Source organism: Podarcis cretensis (assembly GCF_951804945.1).
Source record: "Podarcis cretensis genome assembly, chromosome: 7".
NCBI lineage: Eukaryota > Metazoa > Chordata > Lepidosauria > Squamata > Lacertidae > Podarcis > Podarcis cretensis.
The window spans coordinates 18,931,373-18,955,614 of record NC_137176.1 but is presented as its reverse complement, the minus strand read 5'-3'; the positions used below and the strand labels follow the sequence as shown (position 1 = coordinate 18,955,614).

The window sequence follows — 24,242 nt, the reverse complement described above, 5'->3', positions numbered from 1 at the left end:
CAGAGGCAGTCAGCAATGTCAATCATCATCACCACCATCATCTGTCATAAGTTGGCAAACTTTACCTTTGATTCCAAACTCTGTTTGGGAGTGGGGCTACTTGCAGCTGAGCCAGGCCAAGAAAAAACAAGCTTTTAAAAGATAGTAATAGTAGTAGTAGTAGTAAGTAGTAATAATAATAGTAATAACAATAACAATAATAATAATAATTTATACCCTGCCCTTCTGGCTGGGATTCCCCAGCCATTCTGGGTGACTCTCAACGCAATATTAAAAACGTGATAAAACATCAAACATATTTCCTTGACATGTGATGTGAGGGCATTCCACAGGACGGGCGCCACTACCAAGAAGGCCCTCTGTCTGGTTCCCTGTAACCTCACTTTTCACAGTGATGGAACCACCAGAAGACCTTTGGAGCTGGAGCTCATTGTCTGGGCTGAATGATGGGAGTGGAGATGCTCCTTCAGGTATACTGGGCCGAGACCATTTAAGGCTTTAAAGGTCAGCAGCAACATTTTAATTGTGCTTGGAAATGTACTGGGAGCCAAGATCTCAGGACTGGTGTTATATGGTCTCGGTGGCCACTCCCAGTCACCAGTCTAGCTGCTGCATTCTGGATTAATTTTAGTTTCTGGGTCACCTTCAAAGGTAGCCCCACGTAGAGCGTATTGCAGTAGTCCAAGAGAGACTGACTAACACCACACTTTTTGCTAGCAAAGTTCCACTGGGTTTTCTGGTGACTTGATTGAGGTGTAAGAGGTTTGGAATGAATAGAAGTCTCTCTTTGTCCCATCCCAACACATCTATACCCCTTTGTGGGACTTACTGGCTGACAATGTCACGCTGGCATAGCCGCAGCTCAGCTAGAACTGCCCAGGATTTGTCTCCTCCTTGCAGATTCTGTGTTAGGATTTCACAGTAAACTGTCTAAAATGATAGTGCACAGGAGTAGCCAATGAGGGGGTCTTCAGCTGTTGGTGGACCATTGACCATGTTGGGTGCAGCTAACTCAAGTTGATAAAGGTTGGACAGGGACGCGGGTGGCGCTGTGGTCTAAACCACTGAGCCTTTTGAGCTTCGTGATCAGAAGGTCAGTGGTTCAAATCCCCGCGACCAGGTGAGCTCCCGTTGCTCTGTCCCAGCTCCTGCCAACCTAGCAGTTCGAAAGCATATCAGTGCAAGTAGATAAATAGGTACTGTAGATAAATAGGTACTGCTGCAGTGGGAAGGTAAACAGCATTTCTGTGCACTGTGGTTTCCGTCACGGTGTTCCGTTGTGCCAGAAGTGGTTTATGACCTGGAAAGCTGTCTGTGGACAAACACCAGTTCCCTTGGCTTGAAAGCAAGATGAGCACTGCAACCCCATAGTCTCCTTTGACTGGACTTAACCGTCCAGGGGTCCTTTACCTTTATCTTAATTTGAGTTGGAGACAAACAACCTCTGGAGGGAATCATATTGTCTACTCTTGGCAAAGAAAATTACTGCAGAAATGTGTTGGGTGGGTGGGGGATTTAAGAATGGAAGAAAGAGAAACCGAGAGAACCAAAGATCACTATATCCCTACTAAAACTATACCCCAAATTTGAAATACAACATGCCATGGATATGAAGGAGCCAAAGTCCAAATAATATACTGTTTGTGCCATCCAACCTGCTCAAATATACAACAGGTTACAGCAAGCCAGGACAATTTGTGGTCCAGCAAGCCTAACATAGCCTATCAGGCATGTGTTGATATAGACTGCTAGCATTTTCTGTCCCTCCTGAACTGCAGGCCTAGACAGATTTATTCAGCTGCTGGTGGACCACCATGACGGATTGGCTGCTTTTGACTTGGTGTGGGTCACACACTGTGCAAGGGTGGGTTATAACTTGTTTAATTCTTTACTATCTTGCATTCGTTCTAAAGTTTTACGCTCCTTTATGTGCTCTTGAAAATTTTCAATCTTCCAAAGAGTGTTTCATCAAAGCAGACAGTTTCACTTCATGCTTTCTTATCTCTCTTGCTCATTTAGTGCCCAAGAGCACCAAGGTTTAATCTTGCCCCAAATGGGTTCATTTTCTTGCTGGCCATGCTTTTTTAAACCTAGGTGTAGCCACTGGACTTCTGGTTAATTACTTTTTAAATGCTGCCAGGTAAAGGGAACGTCTGGCAAAAATGAGCGTTTGATGCTTTCAGATCTCTTTTCTCCTTGTTTGGAAGCTGTGTAGAGAACTTGTTGGAATTTTAATTGTTCAGTTTTCCATATTCTTGTGCCTGCAAGCATATTCATATCTGGAAACAAGTTAAAGGTGTGCTAGAAAATTGTCCCTGGTTTCATGGGCCCACCTTTGTCCTGTGAAAATATTGGTAAAATTCTACTGGTTTTAACAAATTTCCAGTAATTTGTCTTTTGGCAGGCAGCAACGGGTGGGTCTGGAACTTATCTTACCTAAGAACTGCTCAAGGTGGCTGTGGGTTATTTCTTTGCTGCCTTCTGGCAAAGAAATAGAGCTCTTCCTAGTGTCCACCTACCAAAGCCTGGTAAGCACTAACTAGGTTTTGGTAAGGAGCCGCCCTCCCAATGGTTTTGGGATTGCCCATGACCAAGTGAGAAGCTGTGATGTCTTAAGGCAGTGGTTTGCAACTAGTTTCCATGGCATCCTGGGGTGCCTTGAATGATGGTCAGGGCTGCCGGGGGCAACATTTGCCTCTATTCCTCTTCCCTTCCCTTCCTTCCTCTGATGCCTTCTCATGTCTCTCCCTCCCAAAGGCTTGAACAGCTGTTTGTTGCAGCAACCCTGGCTACAAGCTCTTCAGGTGAAATGTGCCTCTGGGGCTGGCCAGGGGGTGCTGGTTGCCAGGAACTCATCATCATCATCATCATCATCAAACCTTTATTGGCATCACTTACAAACATTCAGAATAAATAGGCCAATGTGATCTCGTTGCCATTTCAACAGTATAGTCATTTGCCAAAGGGAAGAAGAGGCAAGCAATCCATTTCACCTCTGTGGAACTCCAGCAAGGGCAGGGTCCTGTAGTGTATTTCGGTGGCAGAAAATCAAATAGAGGAACTTGGCTACTGTCTTGGTGAGCTCCTTGTCTCTCCCCTGTAATAAGAAGTGTATAACCTCTGTCTCTGGTTTCCATGTTGGGATACATAGGTGGTCTAAGAATTGTTGGCAGAGATCTTCATATATGGCGGAGATCTTCATATATTTTACAATTAAGGGCCATGTGAGCTAGAGTTTCCACCAGGTGGGCATCACATGGGCAGATCCTGTCTCCTTCTGCCATACCCGCGAACCTACCCCAAAGGAGGTTAGAAGGATCGCAATTGAACCTAGCCAGCGAAAAAGCCCTTCTTTCTTCCGGGTTAAACAAAAATTGTAAATAACTAAGGTTAAATTCCTGCGCCCAGGAGACTCAAAAATAAAGAGAGGAGCATGTTTGTTTGTTTTTTTTCGCAGCTGAGATTAGTTCCTGGTGGTCTATATCCCACAGCCTAGTTTTTAACATGACCTTGGCGATTGGAAAAGCCACAGCACCCAGGAGATCCTCTGAAAGCCCAAGATGCCATAACTTTGTGCAAAACAGTTGTAGCCCTGGGGAAGGGAAGGGGTGTTGCCAGGAACCAAAGTGGCCTTGGAATAAGCAACAAGTGGGGGAGCCCAGCCAGCCAGCCCACCAACCCTGTGGGCCAAGTGGGAGGCTGGGCAGGCAGGCAGACGCTATGTTGCCTTTCGTGTGCCTGCTGTGTGCAATGCCTACCAGGGAACTGGCACTGAAGGGGAGTCTTTTTGCCAGGCTGGTACAGTGGCACCCACTGCTGCCTCCCAAGGTGCATAAGACGGTGGCCTCATGTTCACCTTTGGCCAGTCTCCACTAAGGCTGGGGGCATCCTCTTCCCAGACTCCTGAGGAGCAGAGTGAGGAGGCACCTCTCTTTGGGGTGGGGGCAGACTAGGGGGCAGCAGCAGCGGCTGCCCGGAGGACTCCCAAGGAGAGGAGAAAGAAGGCTGAGGGAACACTCCACAAGGGAGGGTCTTCAAAAAGCTGTGAGGGGCTGCCAGCTCTGCAGGCAAGGAGTGACATAACTGGGCTCCTGAGCCTCACAGGAGTGCCACAGGAAGAATGTAGTTGATCAAGGGTGCCGTGGACCCAAAACAGTTGAAAACCTCTGTCTTGGGGGTTTTCATGATCGTCCCAGCATTTTCAAGGGTGCTTATGCTGAGGACACTCTTGGTGAACGGCAATTTACAGCACAAAAAGTAACATCCAATGATTAGGATACATAATTCTGCACCAATCTCATTGAGTTAAGCACACTGCACGTCAGGTATTTTTGGTGGAAATTTTATCTTCTGCCGCAGATTAAGACCAGAGGTCTTGAGCAAATCCATTGGAGATGCTCTAGAGCTCTGGACTGTGTGAATCAAGCATGGAGTTGGGACACATCCACACCATACTTTAAAATCCCTCTTATACCACTTTAACTGTCATGGCTTCCCTCAAAGATTCCTTGGAACTGTAGTTTGTTAAGGATATCCTAGCAACTCTCAGTACCATTAACAAACTACAGTTCTCAACGTTCCCAGGTGGCCTTCCAAGGCCCTCTCCAACTATGTAATTTAAGTCATTAGCTTTCAGCCTTTATAATGTGAAGAGTGCCTTATCTCAAAGAGCTATTGTTAGGGCAGACAGAAATTATTGTGACGGAACATGGTGTCCATTAAAAATAATCTGTTTTGCTTTTTGTGGAGCAAGGCATATGGAAATGAGAATTATTACATATACATGAATATATTATGTCAATTAGCTTCCTTTTTTTAAAAAAACAACAACACTTAAAATCTGGCAATTTATCCTCTAACACTGAAAGCTGCTTTTGGATCTGAAATGGCTAGGGTACACCTTATTTTAATTTTTCAGAAACAAATGTGGTAACTTAATTGCCTAACCCAAATATAGTCTTTAAAATACGCTTTGCATTTCATTTTTTCTTACAAAGAAGAACTCAGCTATCTAGAATTCAATATTTGCTTCTACTTTCCTGCCCATGGGGAAAGGATGTGTAAATCAGTTAGCCAGGATTAACCTCAAATTAGGATAAAGCTAATTAAAAATGTAGTGTTTCCTTTGGAGAAAAATCTGTTTTCTTAGCTTCCATATGAATTCTTTCTTATGTTTTCTGAGCTTCCATATGAATTCTTTCTGAGCTTCCATGTGAATTCTTTTTTAAAAAAATGCAATATGTTGTAAAATGCAATATGTTGTATTTTGTTTTTTAAAAAACAAAAAACCAAGAGAATCCTAAATTGAAAAATAGGCTATTTTTTTACCTGAATTTTGAAATAAATGTTACCTCAGTACTTTTGTGTGTATGGCAGATAAAAGAATGCCTGTATAAAATTAAATCAGCCTTGAAGGACACTATGAATGCAGTTAAATATTTCATTGTATGCACTGATTTTGTATTTGGCAGCAGTTACAAAGCCTATACCCTCCAACATTTCTCTGATAAAAATAGGGACATCCCATTCCATAATGATAGTTTTACTACTTATACCCCATGCATCTTAGTGGGTTGCCCCAGCTACTCTGGGCAGCTTCCAACATATATTAAAATATTTTTTTTAAAAAAATAAACATTTCTTAAGAAACAACAACAACAACCTTATTTATACAGGACTACCTTCAGAAAGCTTGGGGGGTCCGATAACTCCATACCCTCCAACATTTCTCCAATGAAAATAGGGGCATCCTAAGGAAAAGTGGGACACTCCAGGATCAAATCAGAAACCGGGGTGGCTTCTCTAAATCAGGGACATCCCTAGAAAAAAGGGACACTTGGAGGGTCTGAAAGCCTTATCTGTATTTATGCTATGTTTATTAAAAAAAACAACAAAAAACATGGCCCTTAATCAAATAATGATCCCAGGATGCACATAGTTAAAGCAAGAAATTAAAATCTCAATTACATCTGTGAGGTGATAACCAACTAGACCATACTCAGAGTAGACTCATTAAAATCAATGTGATTTGTGAAAATAATGTGCATGCAGTGTCTATCTGCTTGCTGTTTGGCGATATGTATATCCAGCTCCTCCTTTGCAAAGTTATGCATTCACAGAGCCCTGAATACATGGGATGGAAGCTGTTTTTGGCTAAAAGCCCCCATTCCAGTGCCAATGAATGACATTAAAAAAAAAAAATGAAACAGTAGATTACAATAAAGTGATACCAGCCAATCAATCCAAGCAATATAAGACATAATACAGTGGTACCTCTGGTTACAAACTTAATTTGTTTCAGAGGTCCGTTCTTAACCTGAAATCATTCTTAGCCTGAGGTACCACTTTAGCTAATGGGGCCTCCCGCTTCCGTCGCATGATATCTGTTCTCATCCTGAGGTAAAGTTCTTAACCCGAGGTACTACTTCTGGGTTAACGGAGTCTGTAACCCGAAGTGTTTGTAAACTGAGGTGTTTGTAACCCAAGGTACCACTGTATAGGAGGACCTGAAGAAGACCATTCCAAGCAAGAATGATAATGTAAGTGAGCTGGAAGATATAATATCTAAACTGGCTTTCAGTGAAGGCAGTTCAGATGACCTGTTTATTCAGCATTCATTCTGAGTTGTTAGCTGGGAGATTAGGTGACATTTACCATCCAATAACATCTGGGGGTGTTTGATGGTCTTGCTTCATAGCATGTTTTATCCCATTCTTTCCAGCGCATTAGAGTAATAGAACTGTAGAATTGGAAGGGACTGCAAGGGTCATTGAGCCCAATCCCTTGCAATGCAAGAATCTCAACTACATAACCCATGACAAAAGGCCATCCAACCTCTTCTTACAAACCTCCAAGGAAGGAGAGTTCACAACCTCCCGAGGGAGGCAGTTCCACTGTCAAACAGCTCTTATTGTCAGAAAGTTCTTCCTGAGCTTTCCTCCTTGCTTTTGTTATCACACCAAAATCTAATCTTTGGAGGAAGCAGGTTTGTTGCACAAGACCTCCAAATCCACTTTAATTGGATTTGCTAGTATGTGACCGAATCCCACTTTAAAATAGATCTGCAAGTGCCCTGAGGCATTGACTTATTTCAAAAATAATAAAGAAATACAATACTCATATAAAATTCTCGGAAAACAGGCAACCCAATCCATAGGAGTACCCTCACTTCCGTTACAAATCTGGATAAGGAATTAATCGTAGAATCATAGAATCATAGAGTTGGAAGAGACCACAAGGGCCATCGAGTCCAACCCCCTGCCAAGCAGGAAACACCATCAGAGCACTCCTGACATATGGTTGTCAAGCCTCTGCTTAAAGACCTCCAAAGAAGGAGACTCCACCACACTCCTTGGCAGCAAATTCCACTGTCGAACAGCTCTTACTGTCAGGAAGTTCTTCCTAATGTTTAGGTGGAATCTTCTTTCTTGTAGTTTGGATCCATTGCTCCGTGTCCGCTTCTCTGGAGCAGCAGAAAACAACCTTTCTCCCTCCTCTATGTGACATCCTTTTATATATTTGAACATGGCTATCATATCACCCCTTAACCTCCTCTTCTCCAGGCTAAACATGCCCAGCTCCCCCACATTCACACAGGAAAGAGAATCAGCAGAAATATACATGTATGTGGACATGAAATGATAACCTTTGCTTAAATTTAATGAGCTATCTTTCTGTGTTTGAAACAAAAGGCCCAGAGGGCAAGCAGTGTTGTTTCAGTTCTTCTGCTGCGAGTAATTAAAACAATGAGCTGTAGCAAATATTCTTATTTCAGTTCCTTCAGGGAAGTTGTGACACACTGGAATGCCTCAAGGGGGGTTGAGGGGAGTGGGAGCTGACTTGTACAAGATGCTCAGGGTTGTTAACAACTCTTCTTCATTTGTCTTAAATTCATTTGAAATATATCTCCTTTTCTCCTAAGACTGTGAGAATTCTCCCAATAAATGTTATGCCTACTGGCTTACATCTTGAGTCTGTTGCAAATGGGAAAGCAGGTATAATAGAGTGAATGGACATGGGGACACTGCGACAGTGTGATGCTGAATCCTGAAGAAGAATAACACAACAGCCTGACAAAGGGTTTTTTTCTCAGCAAACACACACACACACACACACACACACAGAGAGAGAGAGAGAGAGAGAGAGAGAGAGAGAGACCTAGGTTTTAACACACGTTAGCACAAAAAACACTCAAGGTTTGGCTATTCTGTTGAAGGGAGCAGGAGATGCATAGATAGGAGGATCAGGCTAAATTCCAAGTAGCTCACACTGGGTTCTGTAGACTGAGAAACAGAAACAAGCTACACAGTATTTGCTATACACAATGCAATTGGGAAGGCTACGGAGAACAGAGGACTGGTGAGATGGTTTCTAGGAAGGAAGGAAGGAAGGAGAGGACACTCACATATAGCATTGACCACCTCAAAAGTCACTGTCAGCATCTAACTAACTTGTTCCTTCAGTGCAAAGGTTGCCATTTGTGTAATGGAAATTTCCCCCTCCACTCCCACTGCGTGCCTTGCACACACCCCAAATCTGCTCTGCTGCATTGGGGAATCCCATAAAACAGATTTAGGAGGTGCATGCAGGGAAGAGAGGGGGAATGTTCCATTGTGCTGGTGGTAATCCTTGCACTTATGGAATGAGTTAGTGGGATGCTGCCCAAGTTAAGGGCATAAAAATCCCTGCACCTCACCTATGAGAATTTGACTGATTTTTTTCTCTTTTGATACTTTTTGAATGCAGTATTATGGTGGAAAAGAGGGCAAAACCTATTTTCCATCCTGGTCATTGGATAGTCCAATCCAACCAACTGAAATGTTTCAAGTGTTCACAGTTTCAAAGCGATGAGCGGTTTCCAACTTGGTAAGATGTTCCACTCTTCTGGCTCACTGTAAAGAAATGAGGATCTTACTCTAGATATCAGCAAGTGAGATCTCCTCAGCACTTCCTGCAGCACACACTAAGCAAAGGAATGAAGATATTGCCTCCGATATTATTAGAAAGAGCAAGCCTGTTATTTGAAGAGAGGCTTGAAAAGCAGGAGAGGGGGCACTGAGGTTACTCAAAGCCGTCTACTTGGGAATAGAGATCTATTCCATTTCAAGCTCAGAAATGAACTAGAGTGGATAGTAGCCTTCATATCAAGGTGAATTTTCTCTTAATTTCCTATGGCTGGAGCAAATATCATCAGTTAACTCTTTAAATTGATCCACAAGCTAAAGACAGCTCTGGTCAAACTGTTCACAACTGTAAATCAAGGTCAAGGGAGGTGCATTTCCTAGTTTCTAGGATAAATTTTGCTGAAAGTCTCTGAGATTCCACACAATAATTTTTAGGAATGCACATTCCAAATATTGGCCAGGTTGTCTGCATGCTGATCATCAACTAGCAAAAGTGCAACTAAGTCATGGTCCTTTCTATATATTCCTTGTCATTTTCAGGATATGATTATAAATGCAAATTGAGTTGAGTAATAGTGTTCAGAAACATTTAAGGACTGAGGACACCTGACAGTTTGAGATCTACTTATTGGTCATGTATAGCAGATCAACAGTTCCTGGACTTCCTCCCTGTTCACTTGCTGTCTCAGAGAGGCAGAAAAACCAGTCTGTTATCAAATCCATGGTGAATTGTGCAGTCCATGTGTATCTCAGTGATTCAAGCATACAAGAATTGGGAGCACTTCCAATGAAGTTTTTTTTTTATTATTTCTACATTAGGCAAGGAAGCAATCTGGTGGGCCTCAGTGGAAGGAATTGTTGAGACTGAAATCATAACAATAAACAGAAGCACCATCCCATTTGGAGATTTTTAAGTAGAGGTTGGATAGCCACCAGCCATATATGTTGAGATTCATGCATTGAGGACAGTTGGACTAGATGACCCTCAAAGTCCTTTCCAACTTTACAATTCTATGTTTCTGTGTTTCTACATTGCTATGTTGCTCTTATGGAGGTGGTGAGGAAAGCTGGAACACTCAGCCTATTCCCAAGGTAACCAGAAAGAATGACACTTCCTGCGATGTTTCAAAATTAGGAGGCCATTCTGGTTGCCTTGGGAACAGAAACACTTTCCCTTCCCTACCTACTTCAACATAATGTGTAAATATTTTGTCCCCTTCAAAGCCCTAGCATTCCAGTTACCAGAAGGGTCTTGGGCAGAATGTATGAAAATGCTTTTCTAATGCACCTGCGTTTGCACTCAGCCAAACTGGTGGAAAGCACAGGAAGAATTTTCATAGAATGCAGAGATATTCAGAGAATTCAGTTATGAAGCATTCCATTCATGTTTGACCCCTTCAGTTGGTTTCCTTGGGGGCTTACATATAGAAAGAACAGAAACATCACAGGTATAAATTCAGAATAGTTTGGTCTTCAACCTGTCTTTATGGTCCCAAGCAAATAAAAGAACACATGGGAAGAGCAGTTGCAGGGTAGGGAAATGCTTTCTAAAGGCAGCGCTCAACATATAAAAGCAAAGCCTAAATTTACAGCTAGCTGGAAGAAGGAAAGAACCACTCTACTGTGAACACAGTTCTCTTCTTCATATTGCTCTTGACCTCATCAGTATAAATGGCACCTAACAATACCATAAGCAAAACTAAAAAAATAAAAAAATGAGGATATTATCACTCAGTGGTAGAGGAGCTGCTATGCTTGCAAAAGATTCCAGGTTCAATCTCCAGTTTGGGGTGGAAGAGGCATCGTGGGGCTGCGGCCAGTCACCATAGACAATGCTACGCTAGACGGAGCAATTGTCCAACTCATCATAAGGTGGCTTCATGTGTTCTTATGAAGTAAATTTGAAACAGACCCCAAAAGGGCAGCTAACTGTGCAATATACACATTTCAGAAATAAGTATGGTGAATTGCTAGTGTGTCAGTTCTACTTCAGTAAGCAGGCAAGGAAAGGTAGAAATCCAGAATCCAAAGAGAAAGTCTGATGATAATTTATAAGGCTGAGGTTTTGATGGCCTCCCTAAATGTTCCATGTTCTTTGTGGGCAGTGAAATAGGGGGAAGGGATTGGATATTCTTGGGGCATGAGGTGAAACCCTCCAGCAGGTTTTTCATCAAAAACTCTCATATGAAAATATTTGCCCTAATTAATGTTGAATGGAACTTTAGTGATAGCTCATATTGGTGGATGAAGGAAGCCGTGGGTTAAGAGAGGAAGACTGGAAAGAGCAATGCTTCCAAGGCTTCCTTCAACATCATTAAAATATAAGATATAATGCATAAGGTCCTCTACTTCAGGACATCCCCTAATGCAAACACGTTCGTTTGTCAGTATGCCTCTGTGTCTCAGTTGGGCAGCGTGATATACCCAGTTTTTAAGGAGTAATCCATTTGAGAGCTCAATCAGGAATTTTTTTGGTAGCCTAGTGTTGTCCATCTGTTGAACTCTAAACCAGTAACAGAGGATTAAAATAATATTAAAAATATTAAAACTGGCTACAGTTGCACCCAAAATTCACAGACAGCAGAACTGGGAAGGCCGCTTCTCTGAGGGGAGCTGAAATTATCCAACAGTTCAGGAACAGCTAAAAAAAAACTTCCTTAAAAAAGGTGCAAGGAAACAACTTTATTGGGGGCAGAAATTCAAGTTAGGGCCAAAGGATTTCAGAAGTATCCCTTATCTCTAAATCAGACCATTGATTCATCAAGCTTAGGGGCACATGCTCTATCCAGCAGCAGCTGTCTGGGGCATTCTCATCCCTTCCCCTTGACATTTCTTAAATGCTGATAGCAGATACTGAGCTTGAGAACTTATACATGCAAAACATGCACTCTCCAATTAACTTATAGCCCCTCCCTTTCCAATGGAGGAGGTTTTCAGTTTTCGTATTGTATTTTGCATACAAAGCTCCATTTCTCAACAGAGTAAGAAACCCTTTGCTAATTGAGGTTTATCTCAGACTCATTTGAAAGTAAGCTTTTCACATTCTGAAGGATTTTAAAACAGGCTGTTCTTCCCTTGCCGAGGCTGGATGCTAATTTAATTAAGGTCATGTAATGAGAAACAACCAATCTGTTATAATATCCTTGTATGCCTCTTTGGCATGAGTAATATTTTAATAATGAAAAAGTTCTTTCTCCCATTCATAAAAAACCCCAAGCAGATAGAGAAAATTGGATAAATAGTCCTGAAATTGACCTGGGTTAGGGTTTTTAACAACGGTTCACATTGCTAAAACAATGTACATCAAAGCACGCGCCAAATTATTTGTGCTTAAAAATAAACAATAATTGATTCCATTAAGTATGTTGAAGATAGTCCTCTAGCAAAAAGGACTCCACACTGAATGAAAAATGAAACAAAGTAAGTTGGCTGGGATAAATTATAATATTTTACTCAGGCTCAGAACATCATGGAGACAGCTGAACTCCCAAGTAAAATTATAACATAGTTCACCCAATCCCCAAGAACATGCAGAACATCATGTGTGGAGTGTTTTGCAAACATGCACTTTCTGTCACTAAAAAGTACACCAATAGTTCATACAGTTTTTGTATAACACTTCTAATCACTACCTTTGAAACTCTTATATAGCATGACTGTCTGTCAGACCGATAAAGAATCTGAGGTGGAGCACCGGGCACTAATAAAGGCTGGTCTCAATAACTGACTTGTCCTACTAGAGCTCTGTTCACAAATTACTCATGTTTAAGGCAAAAGTGTGAGGAGTGGGTCTGCAGTTTTAGCCTCTAATATCACAACTTTTCCTTCCAGTCTTCTTTGACGATCACTCGTAGCCGAGTAAGATTGTCTTCCACAAACACGGTTTTAACAGTGAGTCCATAAGTGACTGTGGAGGTCAGTTCTGGATCCACACATCCTTCCACAGTGGGGTCATAGGTTTCCGGGTGGGAGTTCATCACGATGAGGATTTTCCAAGTGTGCCTTCCTCTTAGCACATTTCTCCCTTTTGTCCTGAGTGTCTTCAAAGCCCATGACACCTTTGGTAAAGGCTCTTCTCCAACTGGAGCGCTCGCAGGCCAGTACTTCCCAGTTGTCAGCGTTTATACTACATTTTTTAATATTTGCCTTGAGACAGTCTTTAAACCTCTTTTGTTGACCACCAGCATTATGCTTTCCATTTTTAAGTTCGGAATAGAGTAGTTGCTTTGGAAGATGATCATCAGGCATCTGCACAACATGATCAGTCCAGCAAAGTTGATGTCGAAGAATCATTGCTTTGACACTGGTGATCTTTGCTTTTTCCAGTACACTGGCATTAGGTCGCCTGTCTTCCCAAGTGATGTGTAAAATTTTCCAGAGACACCATTGATGGAATCATTTGAGGCGACAGAGATGGCATTTATAAGTGGTCCAGTAACCTGGTGCTGAACATGGTTGTGTGAGAAGAGCGTCCAAGGTATGAGCTCCTGCTCACAAGGAGCTGTCTGATACCAGATGTCCCAATCACAGAGAGCTCCTACTCATGAGCAGGAGCTCAAGCATTGGGTTTTCTTCTCAAACAACCACGTGCACACCCAGTTATTGAATGAGAAAGATGGCAGCATGGCCCAATACACACTTATGCGCTACATGTAAGTAGATGTGTGAGGCTACTGAAATATTGGGCCAGTCCTAGAAATGCAGTGCTTTTCGAATACATTTTGCTGCTTGATATGAGACGCAAATGGTGTTCCTTCCCTCCTCTTAGGAAAGCGCCTTAGAAAGACTCTTGCTGCACTATTCAGGGGCCAATTTTGCCATTGGTAGCTCTCCAACTTTTATATGCCTGTTGTCTTTGTCCATGGAGTTTTCTTGGCAGAGGTACTGGAGTGGCTTGCCGGTTCCTCCTCCAGGTGGATCACGTTTGGTCCAAACTCTCCACTATGACCTGTCCATCTTGGGTGCCCTGCAAGGCATAGCTCATAGCTTCTCTGAGTTATTCAAGCCCCTTCACCATGGCAAGGCAGTGATCCATGAAGAAATTAAAAGACGCCTGCTACTTGGGAGAAAAGCAATGACAAACCTAGACAGCATCTTAAAAAGCAGAGGCATCACCTTGTCGACAAAGGTCCGTATAGTGAAAGCTATGGTTTTCCTAGTAGTGATTTATGGAAGTGAGAGCTGGACCATAAAGAAGCTGAAGAATTGATGCTTTTGAATTATGGTGCTGGGGGAGAGTCTTGAGAGTCCCCTGGACTGCAAGAAGATCAAACCTCTCCATTCTTAAGGAAATCAGCCCTGAGTGCTCTCTGGAAGGACAGATAGTGAAGCTGAGGCTCCAATACTTTGGCCACCTCATGAGAAGAAAAGACTCCCTGGAAAAGACCCTGATGTTGGGAAAGATGGAGGGCACAAGGAGAAGGGGACGACAGAGGACGAGATGGTTGGATAGTGTTCTAAAAGCTATGAACATGAGTTTGACCAAACTGCGGGAGGCAGTGGAAGACAGGAGTGCCTGGCGTGCTCTGGTCCATAGGGTCACGAAGAGTCAGACACGACTAAACAACTAAACAACAACAAGCTCTCCAACAGTTTGACTATGCCCCTTCTTCCATTGTCTCCTGACACAGATGGATGCCAAACAATTCCCCCTCCTTATGGTACCACCTGAAGAAGGTTGCTTCCCCCTGCTGCATGGCAGGGCCAACCCAGTGGTCATGTTAGTGACTCATCTAACTCACTGCCCTGTTTTTGACAACAGGCCTAAAGAGGCAGAAGGTGTGGCTTTTATTTAGTTCTTTAAGATTGTCTTCTCTGTAGGGGAGGGAATTCCTATTGGAACCTCCCTTATTGGCAGCGTCCCGTAAATCTTCGACACACATCCTCAGACATGTGTACGCATTAGCAGAGTTCAGCTGACGCAGAATCATGAAGGAATCGTAGCATCTAGTCCTTTATTATAGCAAAACAAATAAAATAAACAAAACAGGCTGTGTGAGCTTTGTCTCACACATCCCCTCCATCTAGCTTTTCAGCTGGAAGAGAACAAAGAGCGGAAGCTGTTGGATTAACTTCCGCTTACACATAACAGTGATAAGGAATGAAATCATCGGGTCTTGTGACCCTGTGCTATTGTTGCACTGGAAATGCTGACAATTCCAGGTGTTCCTTATAGACTAAGCCATTTATTCATTGCTAAATTTGTTCAATAAGAGCAAAACCTTAACCACAATACCCTCCAGCGCCCAATACCCTTCTGCCCATGTAGGCCTTTAACTATCTATATCAGCAGCTCCATTGTCGTAAGCCTTCACCACTCCCTAATTGTCCATAATTCCTTTCCTTATTTTTCCCATTAAAGGTAGGATGTTAAAAGCAGTTCAATAGCTTAGGCACTTCAGCATCATCAGTAATTTAATCCCTTTCCACACTTCTTTTCAAATGAATTTAGCCCCTTGAAAAGCTGAGGCAAGGAGAGCCTTGCCATTCTTGTAGCCTCTTTTCAGAGGCTATTTGGAGCAAGTGAAATGTGTCTGTGAGCTTTGCAGAGCCATGACAAAGTCGCATGAGAACACTTGTGGTGGGGGGAGAGGGAGAAGGTAGCTCGCCCACTATGCTCCTCCAATACTGGAACTACCTGGAAGGTATTCAGTAGAATTCAGAAGACGTGTGAGATTTGTGAATACATCTTTTGTAGAGATAGGAATCTGCTGTTCTGCCCACTGAGCTATGGCCTCTCCCCTGAAAAAAATGCAATATATTTTATTTAAAATGTTACAGTGCCATGACAGTTACAGAGGCTTAGTGTGCATGTATTGTGGGGCAAATTGTGGGTACACAGCCTGTGACCCACCAAGCCAAATACAGCCCATCAATCATGTATGGTGACTTTTCTGTTGATCAAGAAGCCCCTTTCTTTCCTCAGTTCTAAAAAGGCATAAGAAATAGGAGCCTTTTTGAACCCTGGCAAGCCTTTGTACATGGCGGAGATGCCATGGCTGATTTGGTGGGATCACAATGTATTCTGAAGTGAAGAAATCAAAAGATTTCTGAGGTATCCACAGGTTTGCTCAAAGGATTTATGCAGAATATGACTGTGGAATATGGTTTTTTGAGGAATTTACACTCCATGGATTCAAAAAGCCCTGTTATCAAGGATTAGCTGAAACTTGGTTTATGTACGTTCTGTGTGCACCATCAGAAGACACATGACTGACTCTCCTTGTATTAGCACATATGCACAGTGTCTGTCATACGTGAGGTGGTCATGTGACTACACCATGACTTCAAATACAGTCAAACCTCAGCTCCCGAATGCCTCTGTTTTGGAACGTTTCAGCTCCCAAATGCCGAAATCCTGGAAGTAAATGCTCCGGTTGGCGAACATTTTTCAGGAGCCGAATGTCCTACGCGGCTTCTGCTTGTGTGCAGGAAGCTCCTGAAACCAACAGGAAGCTGCGCCTCAGTTCTCAAACATTTTGGAAACCAAAAGGGCTTGTGGTACAGATTACATTTGAAAACCAAGTTTTAATTCCATATCTATAACCTGACACATTAGAAGAAGAATGGTGATACTTTGAGTTTGCTGCCACTGCAGTGATTATTTAGCAGAAATATGGTTTGATGGGAGCCCTAGCAGGAAGATATATAACATTCAGCGTTCAAAGATGGGCTCCTTTCAATTAACATATTCCCATATAAAACTGTGGAATAGAAAGTATTCATGCTGGTGCACCTGGGGAGTTCATGATTTTCCTAATGCATGTTGCTATCAAGCAATACTGATGAAGTTATGTGCCAAATTGTTTTAGTGTACAATCACTAAAAGACGCTTCCTATAAGCTACCCTGAAGCCCACCAACTGTATAAAAGTGCTTTTAAGCACTTTCCTGAATTAGGCCCATTTTACTCCAGTCCGCAGAGTGTTCTACTGGCACCAGCTTCATTGAACCGAAGCCTTTATCATGTTTTAAAAAGCCAGTGCCAATAATACTAAGCAGTTTAGCAGACTATGTAGCTCTTCAGCCTATCAAATTTGCTTTTATTGTCAGTTCACTGCAGCTGATAGGATGGTGGGACAGGCTTTTGGAGTACCAAGTTAAAATTCCCAACTCTGACATAATGTCAGGAGGGATTAGGTGTGACCATCTATCTGCCAAACTTGTAAGATAAGAAATGTTTAGCATGTTGTATATTGAAGACATGGGACCCAACTCCTAGGTGGTGAGGGGTCTTCTCCCCTTCCCAAATAAAATATGGGCATTGCCATTCAAATGGTGTGTGTGCACTGTGGCATGTGATTGATTATGTGAGCCCTTACCTACACTCCCCCCATTTTTTTTTTATTCAAGTTGGCACCCCTATTGAAGATGAACTATAGAACTGTGTAGGAAAAGTCTAGTATGAGCCGAGTTCCAAACAAGCATCACTATGGCTACATGTTTTCAGGCATCTATAATCACTTAAATGGCAGCGCCAGATATAAGGCCATGCCATATTAGTCTAGAGGTGAACAACTGGTAACCCTGGAACACAATCAAGCTTCAATGGCTTCCTATCCATCCTTTCACATTGTCTCAATAGTCAAGGATTTGCATTTTCAGCTTTTAATTCAGCTCTTCCATTTTTAAACACTGAAGAGGGGTAGAGTTCATAGGCCCTTCTGTAGATTGTGAGTGCAAGCAGAGCTCTGTCTATAGTAAAAACTATGATGAGCCAATTGAAAATCCATTTTTTTCTGTGGGTCCTTACATCATAGCTGTCAAGTGTCCCTTATTTGAAGGGACAGTCCCTTATTCCAGCGCCATGTCCCGCTGCTGTCCCTTATTGATGGATGTCCCTTAAATGTCCCTTAAATGATGTCCCTTAAATTTCAAAGGAAGCAGCTCCTCTCCCTCTCTCCCTGCCGGCCAGGGAGGAGAGAGGCTCCAACTGTGTTGCTTGGCTGTGTTGCTCACCCAATAAGAAGTCTAAGAACGACTGGGAGCTTGCATGCCATGTGCTGATCAAATCGGCTGTGTTGCCTGGGGACTTGCCTTGCTCAGCACTTCCCAGCGGAGAGGTGACGGTGGTTTTCCTTGAGGCTTCATTTGGCTGCGGGCTGGGCTTTCTGCCTTTGGCTCAGAGGGGCTCAGAAGTTGAACATACCTGTGCTGAGTGCTTGGATCAGAATCGGATGGATACGTCATCGAAGGCCCACTCACCCTTGCCGGTGAAAAGGTCTGTCTGGAGCGGGGGCACATGGTGGGGGAAAAGGAAAGGAGATCTCGTGGGGGGGGGAGGCTGTGTGTGTGTGTGGCTAGTGTGTGGGGGTTTTTGAATGCTGGACGCCATTTTGTTGCACGTGCTGCTGCAAACTTTGCAGTGCAAAGGCAGGTCGGGGAGCCATCTTAAGTTGAGGCTGCATAGGCCTTGTGGTGCATGTGATTCAGATTCTATTCAGTTGAACCTCTGGTTACAAAGTTGGTTGGACAGTGTTCTCGAAGCTACCAGCATGAGTTTGACAAGACTGCAGGAGGACAGGAAGACTGGAGTGCCTGGAAAAGGTGAGGCTGCAGGTCCCTTATTTTCAAGGCTGCTGGTCCCTTATTTTCAAATCTGTAAGTTGACAGCTATGCCTTACATATGAAAACAGCAACAACAAACAAACAGGTGTTTACACATTTTTTTCACAGGTCAATGCATTTTTCACACATTCCTTCATTAGAACACAATTTCTATCTCTTACCCAACAGAAGAAGCACAAACATCTGTTACTCTAACTAAATTTATATTCTTTCTTTTTCCTAGCACTCTGCTTAATAGTCTTCTCCCCCCCCCTTTTTTTTTCTTGGGTGGAGAAGCTGCACTTAGCTTCAGAAGCATCTTCCCTCTTTTTCTCTGGTACTGTAAATGCAATACTACATGGAAATGTATGTGTATGTTCCCCCCTCCCTGTTCTCCCCTTCACCACCCCCATTTTTATCAAAACACCGACCATCTGTTGGGCAACAATTGGTAAAAGGCATGTTGGAGACAGTTCTCTGGGAAATTGATGCTGGCACACATTCTGTAGGTGTCAATGCCATTGATTTGAGGAAAGCTTTTCTTTTTCAGTGAATGACAAGAGAAGTCAAGGATACAGAGAGTACATATTCCCGCTGTCAATCATCCATTCTCTCTTGGCATTCCAAAGTATGCTTGAAATATGCTTGGAATTGTTTTAAGGCTTCCTTTGCATATTTATGCCAGGTTCAGTAATATTTCATTTACGAAACACATAGTGAAGGAAATCATCATAGCCTTTCTGTCTGGTTCCCTCAAGGGAGCTTCATGTGCTCTGCAGCTGTGGATGTGCATTGTACATCTTTCTCGTTGAACCTGGTGGGTACATCTGATGCAGACGAGGATGGCTGTTGCCATCTGGGGCCACCGGTTGCATGCTTCAAAACACAATGGGGGAAGGAAATTGGCTGTTATGTATGCCCAGATTCCATCATACAAAAATCTGCAGCTAAATATAGTGGTGGCTGTGTAATATATACAGTGGTACCTTGGGTTACAGACGCTTCAGGTTACAGATGCTTCAGGTTACAGACTCCACTAACCCAGAAATAGTACCTTGGGTTAAGAACTTTGCTTCAGGATGAGAACAAAAATCACACGGTGGCGGTGCGGTGGCAGTGGGAGGCCCCATTAGCTAAAGTGGTACCTCAGGTTAAGAACAGTTTCAGGTTAAGAACAGACCTCCAGAACGAATTAAGTTTTTAACCCAAGGTACCACTGTATCAGCATTTAGTTCCTGCCAGTATTAGGTGATCAAGAAAAAGATCCAAGATGGAGCTGCACAGGTGAAAGGACAGGATCCACAGATAGGAGCTGTCGGGGGCTGGTCTGGATTGTAAGATTGGGGAATCACAGCTTCTAACAGAAGAGGAGAGGGAATATCCCCACCCCCACCCCTTTCCAGAGTCTCACGAAGCAGAGAGACAGGCAGATTCCAAGACGGCACAGTTGAGACAGGAACTGCCCAGCAATACATCAATCAAGAGTGGGGGGAGCCCCCTCCTTCCCCCCGTACTCAGAGGTCCAAGCATGTCAGAAAACAAAGGAGAAGCAAGAGGAGAGGGACATCCTGTTGGCGCACTTCTTGTTGCGGAAGCGGGGGGGGGGGGAGTGAGAGGGAGCAACTCTAATCCTTGCAGAGAGATGCCAATCTGTATTCGCAACATGACACTGTAATTAAAAGGCTATAAATCTACCAGATGCTCATTAATTCTTATCAGTGAGCTAACAGGAGGGAGAGGGGAACTCTCGTACTTGGAGCAGGCTTGATTCTTAACCACTTGTATCACAAGGGTCAGGTTTAGCCCCAACCCCAGTGGAATTCTTGGCTGCATCCTTTCACTTTCTCCCATATGCATAAGTGAATGATTGCATTTTTAAATTAGAAACTTTATTGAAATTTTAAATAAAACTTTTACCAAGCTGTCTTCCAGGACAAACACATGTAGAGATGTTAAGACATGTATGGAGTCAGATGACCTCATAACAGACTTGGAAAATGCTTTAAATTACAAATTAATCTCGCATCTGTGGGTTGTACTTCAATCTAGTGTGTTAAGATAATTTCTCCATAGTGGATGCTGCGACTGGAACAGAAGGGAGATTACAGTACTATTGTTTTTAAAATGATAGAAATTGAGACCATACAGAGTAAAACCCATCTTTCTTTGTTATTCATTTTATCATCTTTGGTGATGAATTCAGCATTCCATAAAGGCTATATTGCATTTTTCATAATGGAAAGGTATTGGAGAAAGTGCAAACACTGACTGCCTTGACTCTTACAAAGGTGTGATTCATCTCTTTGCATATGTGTCAGCAAACACGATGCATCCCCATGGGATCCCTGCTGCACCCACATTGTCCATTGTATGGATGGGTATATTTCTGCTTATTAATGTTGAATTAGTTTTCAAATTCAGTATCTCTTGACTTCGTGATTTGATGAGAATTTAAGTTTTTGAAACATAACAGGACTTTGCTAGATACTGTGTAGCACATAAACTTGTTTTCTGTTCACTTGCAAATCTAGGTTTAGCTTTAAGCAAACCAGGTGAAGAAATGTTATGCAATGAGTCCCATTTACATTATGTCACCTTGGATATTTTCTTCCTGATGGTTTAATATAATCTGCTTTGCAATTTCATACAGGATAAAATGCAATACAATTTTTTAAATAAAAATACCAAATCACTCTGTGAGGTATTTTTATCAACATATTCACCCCAGAGGAATACTCTTCTCCTGAAGCATTAGACTGACTGAGTCTGGTGATCAGTTGTTTTAGAAATTAATAGAGACAATAGAATATGGGTCATTAACTTTCATTGGCCTTAGTCTTAATGTGTGATCAAACCCGAATCTCTGCAAAGATTGTGAGTGACACACACAGGAAACAGACTCAATTTTATCCCTCCTTTGCTCAGATATTGCTTTGATGAAATGATGGAGTGACTTCTTTATCTTCTGGACTGGCCATATGGAAAGAAATTCTGCCCACTGGAAGAAATGTCCTGTACTCATTTAGATAGAGTTTATGACACTTGGGTGGCTGTCTTATCTCTCTCCCATGTGTTATGAAATTGTTAGGTTATAGGTGACACCGGGCTGCTTCCTCTCTCCCCAACCTTGGCACATTGGATAACAAGGTGTGAAGGGAATTTGTTCACCTCAATGTGCATGCATCCCTGATCACAGATATGCTTGTAAGCACACTTAGGCAAATAGGGGCTTTCAAGTTCCCCTTCAGACCATCCCACTCAACATGGCAAGATCTACACAGCCCCTAACTTCTGACATCCTTTCCCCCCGTTTCTATAATTTTTATTTTTCAGTTTCCCAGTTACACCTTTTCCCCATTCTTATACAGTAATTCTATTTGACTTCCCACCCAGCATTCCATTACAGTTCTTTTTACATCTTGATTAGCTGCACATACTTTCATTCCTTCACCTTATTTCCCACACCTTTGTATCTTTAATACTGTCAACTGTGAATTACAAAGTTCCCAGGCTTCCTACATCCTTTGAGTTTTATAGCACATAAAGAAGATTTTTGAGAGGTGAACATGGATGCAGCAGGACTTGAGGATATCTTGTCGAAAGCTGAGGCACAAACTGGAGTTGCTGTCCCAGTAGTGGAAGGAAGACTGTGTGGAATTGTTGAAGTGTTGTGGGAAGTGTTGTAGGAGTTAACACTCTGTGCTATGTGGGAATGTTGACTCAGTATCATGTGATGAGTCACATATTGAGACATGGGGAATTGCCTCATTGGCCTAATTGCATGAAGTATGATAATAGTTTGGGATACAGAGTTTAATTTTGTTTCATGAATCTTTAAGGTAAAGGTAAAGGTAAAGAACTCCTGGATGGTTAAGTCCAGTTAAAAGTGACTGTGGGGCTGCGGTGCTCATCTTGCTTTTAGGCTGAGGGAGCCAGCATTTGTCCACAGGCAGCTTTCTGGGTCATGTGGCCAGCATGACTAAACTGCTTCTGGTGCAGTGGGACACCATGACGGAAACCAGAGCACACGGAAATGCTGTTTACTTTCCTGCCACAGTGGTACCTATTTATCTACTTGCACTGGTGTGGTTTCAAACTGCTAGGTCGGCAGGAGCTGGGACAGAGCAACAAGAGCTCACCCCATTGTGCGGATTTGAACTGCAAGCCCAAGCAGCCAGTGGTGTAGCGTGGGTTGTCAGTACCCGGGGCAAGGCAAGTAATTTGCGCCCCCTAACCCATGGATTTGCGCCCCCTAACCTGTGGATTTGCGGCCCCTAACCCTAACCCCCAGATGTTGCGCCCGGTGCAGCCGGCCCCCCTGCACCCCCCACGCTACGCCACTGCAAGCAGCTCTGTGGTTTAGACCACAGCACCACCGGCGGTGAATCTTTACGACTATGCCAGTTACAGTTATCCCAGCTCTTGCATTTCCCACCTCATGTTCTCCACATACACATGTATATTAGCATTTCCTGCTTTTGTTCTAGCATGCCATTCCCTACATGTTTTATGGGGTTCATCTAGGGAGAAATCCAAAATCCAATTTAAACTAGTTTTTAGCAGCACCTGTAGAGCAAAAGTGGAAAATGTGCTGTCTTCTCCCTTCAGGGCTAGCAGTAAGCTATTGGTGGCAGATCATTTTCATGGCATGATATCCAAAACTACCATTACCAGATTGAGCATAAAATAATTATTAATATGAGAAATCAGGCTCATGGCATTTGGAGGATTTCACATAAATCATCAGCAACCACACACAAAAAGACTTAAATATGACTAATGTGCTCAAATACGACAGTGTGTAAATAAAAATGGATTTTATTTACTGCACCAGAATTTAAAACATGATAGAGGGGGCCCATGATTCATTTCCTGGTTTCAAACTGAAGGTCATTCTATTCCCCAAGTCATGGCTGTGCCAGAGGAATGGAAAGCCTTGTCTGTGATAAAGGAGCTATAATACCCCATTGGCTTGTATTGTAGAAGCAGCCATAGGAGCAGTATTTGCAAGAGGCCGAAACCCTCCTGTTTCATTTTCATGATTTTTTCTTAAGTTATTTAAAAAAAAAGTTTATTCACATGTTCAGGACATTTACCAACAGTAACAGCTACTCAAATGAATTTCCTGAGTTTTTCATATAAGGTCTTATTAGAATGAATTATTTCCCATTTATTTCAGGTTCTTAGGTTGCCAGTCAGAGTAGACAGTACAGAACTAAATAGACTAGTCACGGACTTGGTATAAAGTAGTTTTTGCCTAGGCAGGCACATTATGTGACATATGAGAGCAGCAAAATAACCAGACTGTACCACGGTGATGGGATAAAATCAGGCCAAATCTTTATTGACAACAGCAAGCAAAGTAAGGGTTGGCATGACATTGGATCCCAGGATCTGTTCCTCATTCCACAAGCCCCATGTTGATGGAATGGATCTGCTGGGTTTGGATCGCTCCAAACCTGTATGATGGGAATCAGCCAGTGTTGAACCTTGCCATGGTACAAGCCAAGCGAGCAAGGTCTCACTGGGCGACCAGGGTGCAGACTCCAAGACTGCAGGTGCCCCAACTTTGGGGGTGCCCTGGTCAGTCCTTCCCTCAGGCCCTTTATGAGGGGTGGGCTATACTATGTTGATCTTGCCCAATGCCATTTCCGCCCTCATACAAACGTTCTTACACCTAACAAAGAAAGGCCGTAATTTAACTGAGGGAAAGGCAAACAAAATCTCAACCAAATGCCAATCAGGATGAAACATCCTTTCTGGCCCTGTCAGCCAGTGACTCAAAATTGCTCAG

General features: G+C 42.9%; 1 protein-coding gene across 2 annotated transcripts in view; it reads left to right on the top strand.

Moving 5' to 3' along the window:
* Positions 1-24,242, top strand: part of CDH12 (cadherin 12) — a 678,501-nt gene that overhangs the window by 90,582 nt on the left and 563,677 nt on the right. The window lies entirely within an intron of this gene.